The sequence below is a fragment of the Myotis davidii genome, unplaced genomic scaffold (genome assembly GCF_000327345.1).
Source record: "Myotis davidii unplaced genomic scaffold, ASM32734v1 scaffold98, whole genome shotgun sequence".
Classification (NCBI taxonomy): Eukaryota; Metazoa; Chordata; class Mammalia; order Chiroptera; family Vespertilionidae; genus Myotis; species Myotis davidii.
The window spans coordinates 1,614,204-1,619,239 of NW_006294654.1; positions in this window are offsets into that span (position 1 = coordinate 1,614,204).

Genomic DNA, 5,036 nt, shown 5'->3' on the forward strand with positions numbered 1-5,036 from the left:
GGGCCTGCAGCCGGAGGCGGGGAACGTTGGTTTTCTCTGTCACTGAGGCAAGCAAGCCTCATGTTAGTTTCAAGCTACCTGGCTGCAGGCCACCTTCTTGGCTGACAGTTAATTTGCATATCTCACTGATTAGCCAATGAAAAGGGTAGCAGTCATACGCCAATTACCATGTTTCTCTTTTATTAGTGTAGATTAGTTGGTAGCTGCTAGATACTTGAAGGTAGTATATGAAAAATTTAGGAGGAAATAAGATATTTTTTTATGGGGATGAGAAGGAAGAATGGAAAACTTACAAAGAAAGAACAGGATTTATATATGGCCCTTAAGGTTTATTTCATCTTTTATCTAAGATCTTGGTGGTGTATATGTTTCTTACAATCTATGTCCTAGGTTAATACAAATATGTGTGTTACAAATACATACACAGACTTTATATAATTTAGTTACCCAAATGCACTATTTGTGCTTCCCCTGAATTTTAGTAGAAATTAATAAATGGGTTCTTTGTAGCCAGTGAGAGAAATGATAGCAAAAATGTAATATTGCCCCACTATTTTTTTCATCTGCTGTTGTTGCCATGCCTTATGTCAAAATACATTGCTTAAGGCTGTGGCTATGATAACCCTTGGGCAAGAAGGGGGAGAAGGAGACACTGTCTCTGGTTCTGGCTTCATCTTGTCATAGGAGAGTTTGATGCAGCTGATGGCAGGCATGCTAATCTCCTCGCAGCACTCCTCAGCATTTATAGATGTTTCAGAGCCCAGAGCTGTGGGCGTGCTTGTCCACCACAAAGCAGGAAGCCTCTTAGGAGGACGCCTTTGTGGTATGGTGGAAGGCATAGTAGAATGCAGATGCAAAGACTCAGTTTGTATTTCCACTTTGCCGATAACTTGTTTTGTCTGTTTTATAGAGTGATCACACTTTGCAAACAACTCTATCTCCAGGAAATGGTTACTGAGTCACACAGCATAATCACCACATTACTTACGATCTCCTTCCTGAGAATATGATTTTCTTGAAGAGACTTTGTCTTACTACTTTTCTGTCCCTCTGCTGAGCACAGGGTGGGCCCTTGAAGAAATACCTGTTGAGGAAAATAACTTCTTTTCTGGGTCGTTGTGCTTCTGGAATTAAGGAATTGGAATCCATTAGCTATAAGTTCTATGATTTCATAACATATATAGCTGTAATTAGGCTTAAAGTGGCTAAGCTTCCATGCTTCTGCCCACTTCCAAATGCAAATGGATGGCCTGCCAATTTCCTATGATAAGAGAAGATATTGCAGAAATATGGTGTCTGCACAGTGAGGGAGACTTTGAGAGGTGCTGCTGAAGTCGCCTTAGACTGTGGTATACAAGTTGTGTCCAGTGGTGGAAAAAGCTGCCCAGTGTAATGAGACAGGTATAGCAAGTGCTTTTTAGAGTACATATCAAAGAAAAGGTGGTCCATTTAATTTCCGTATTATGTTCAACTGTGCATTAGCAAATTAAAAACATTATTGGCTCAGCTATAGTACGAAAGCTGATAAAGAGTCTACAGTCAAATCCTGAACTTTTGACAATTGAAGACAAATACTGATAATTTTCCCAACAATGAGTATAATCCCTAATACAAGGAAGCCATTATGTCAGTGCAGAGTACTGGGCACAAAAGGGAGTCATTAGATGATACCGATTGGGAGTGATATTTCTGGAAGATGATCTAGATCTCATTAGAAGTGCCTAAGGAGGTTTTCTAATTTCCTGGTGAGAAAGGATTGATGTTAATACCAGACCTATGCTTAGTTATTTACAGACTAATGCTTATTTATATTGTGTACACACACACACACACACACACACACACACACACACACACACACACACAGTAAGTATCTGTGCTTAAGTTAACTATTTTAGCCAGCTTGAAGCTATTTTATTCCCTGCTGTGAGCTCAGTTTAGATGGTATCACCTGAAAATTGAGGGCAAGATTCTGGTGTTCAAGAACATTTCTGTCTGGACGTGCCACACATTTCACTTGCTTCACTCGATTTTCTTTAGAGGAGCTGTGCATAGGAAATGGGGTTTCAGATATTCCCATAAACTCAAGAAAGCAAGAGGTTTAGTAGGAGGCTAAAGTAGAAAACACTCATCAATGGGGAAAATGAGATTACCATTGAAGAAAAGTGCTATATATGACCAGTTGCTAGTGACATTAAATTTGTACATGGATGAAACCTAACTTGAAAGTCAGGTGCAAAGAAAATAGATACATTTTATGAATCACAGGTGGAAAATGAAAGTTTAAAAGAGTTCTGGTGAGGATATTCTTAGAACCAGTTTTACTCTTGATTTTACATTTTTACAGCGAATTTAACCCAAATCTGATCTTCAGAAAGAGTGACATCATTGTTGAACAGTTTTTGTGAGTCCTGAGCAATGGAATATATTTTTAAATGTCTACTTTCTTTTTCTTTGTATTTTAATGGGACAGAAATAGAAATTGTTACACTGAACTTCCATTTTTGAAGAAATGTGCAGTATCTTACCTTAACTTACTTAACCTAAGAATCAATGCAAACTCTGCCTCCTTGAAAAACTCACCATTGCTTTTTGACCTAGAGCAAAACAGGTTTTTGTGTAGACCCAGGATTTGTAATTTCTTGAAATCACCAATAGGTGTCCCTATCAGTAGTTCTGGCTATGAAGGGGACTCCTATTACTTCTAGTTCACTTGGTAATGGAAATCATGAAAAAATTGCCCACTGTATAATGCAGACAATTAAATCCTATTTAATATTTTTATATGGATCACCTGATCCTAATTTAAACCCCAATTTTCAGGTAATGTGTTTCTAATAGTTAGCATAGTGAGTGTGGTGAGTGCTTGTGTGTGACAGAGTATTAAATTCAACTGTTGACCTGATTTCTTTTGAAGTCTACCAAAATTATGATTAAAAACAAAAATTTACTAAGCAGAAGTTGACAATGCAGTCATACAAATGAAATGCACATTTTGACAACTCTGTTTCAGAATATTCTAAATGAAAATATACACAACTAGGAATGTACTAATTATGTAATTTCCCTGCCTAAAGTTGGGTTCCATGGGAAATAGACTCCACGATGGATATTTTTCTTACAGAGATTAATTGGGAACATGTTCAAGATCAGCCCTTGTGGGTGAGGGAAAGAAATCGAGTAGAGCAAAGGGAGGAATTGGACTGAAATGCAGATTCAGCAGTGGCTTTGGCCAGTTTCACAAGCTCTGGAGCTGGATGACTCTTCCAAGCTATGCCATCTTAGGGGAAAGGACTGACCTTGGTACCCCCACATCCACCTGAAACTGAATGTAGGCTGCTCAAGGGAGGGAAGTGACCTTGATTGTGGTGTCTTTCCTCAGTTGAGGACAATTTTCAGAAGATGACTCAGCTGGGAGCCATCAGGAGCCAGCATTCTCTGTAGTCCTGAAAGGATAATCTGGGTATGCACCAAAATAGTTACTACTATCAAATTCTTCCTTTGTTTTCTCCCATAAAAGAGGAGAAAATCTTTAGACTCATCCATAGAGAAGTGAAATAAGTTTTGATAATCAGATGAGCTATTACATCAAAGCTAGAAAATGGCACTATTTTCCAAACTTGAATATTTTGACTGCAACCCATGTTGGCACCCCAGCACCTTTTAAGGGAGAAAAGGAAAGGGCATAGATTTGGATAGTTCCAGTTTAGAAGAACAGCCAACATTGTAGGATTAGTCCTCAGGGTTGAGAGGCACTCAGTGAAAATTGCAGAGTTTAAGAGGGCCTAGAAAACCCAGATTTGACTTGGAACCAGAACAGATGGTTATGGAGGTGATGGGGATGGGAATGGTGTAAATGGGGCAATTTTCTGAAGAGATCATACCTACATATGCTTTAAATAGTGACAGTACGACAAGAGAGGCACAGGGAAATGTGTGGTTCCAGTGTGTCCAGTGAGGTTATAATAATGGCACAGCTGGGTTCACAGGGCACAACATTAGACTTTGGGGCAACCCACCAAGAGTGAGGCAGGACAATATAGGTCCATTCAAGAGTTTTAAGGGAGATGTCTCAGTCTGCACAGGCTGCCATAACAAAATATCATAGACTGGTGGCTAAACAACAGAAATTAATTTTCTCACAGTTCTAAAGGCTAGAAAGTCTAAGATTAAGGTTCCAGCTGATTCATTTCCTGGTGTGAGGTCTCTTTCTGGTTTGCAGTGGGCCTCTTCATCCCCTTTTCCTTGGAGAGAAAGAGAAATCTGATGTTTTGGGGTTTTTTTTGGTGCTCTGACCAGGAATTGAACCTGATACCTTTTGGTGTATGAGATGGTGCTCCAACCAACTGAGCAATACTGGCTAGCGCTGCTGTATCTTCTTATAAGGGAGAAAACATTAACATTCAGTCCATAACAGAATTAACATTCCTGTGGAGATATATCAAACATGATTTCAGCATCATTGTAGAAGCAGTTATTTACACTGGACCACAGGGCAGACATTGAGAATAGGGTTGGAGCTCCAAGGTTATCCAGAGGTACTAGGATACCCCATTCCTTAGGAAAAAAGGATGTTAATTATGGATGAGGCTGAGAGAATAATATCTCTCTATATAAAACCCTAATATGCAAATAAACTAAACGGCGGTACAACTGAGTGACTGAACAACCAAACAACCAGTCACTATGATGTGCACTTACCACCAGGGGGCACATGCGGAACATGGCGGGCATTGGCCGCCATGGGATGGTAGAGCAGGTGGGCGGAGGTGCCAGACCAAGGCGGGGTGCTGGTCACTGTCATCAGGTGAGCCTCTGGTGGTTACTGAAAATTATTTGCTCCTGTGCACTGCAGTTCCGGCCAGTGCCTGCACCTGCTGCTGGTGCTGGCCCCGGTCCCACCAGCTGACGGTGCCCAGCGCCGGCCCCAATCGCTTGGTGCTGTCAGTGGGTGCAAGCAGTGGCTGCCGGCCCCAGTCACCCCTGAGGGCGACTCCACCTCCCCCTGCTCCTCAGGGGCGATCAGGGCAGCAGCT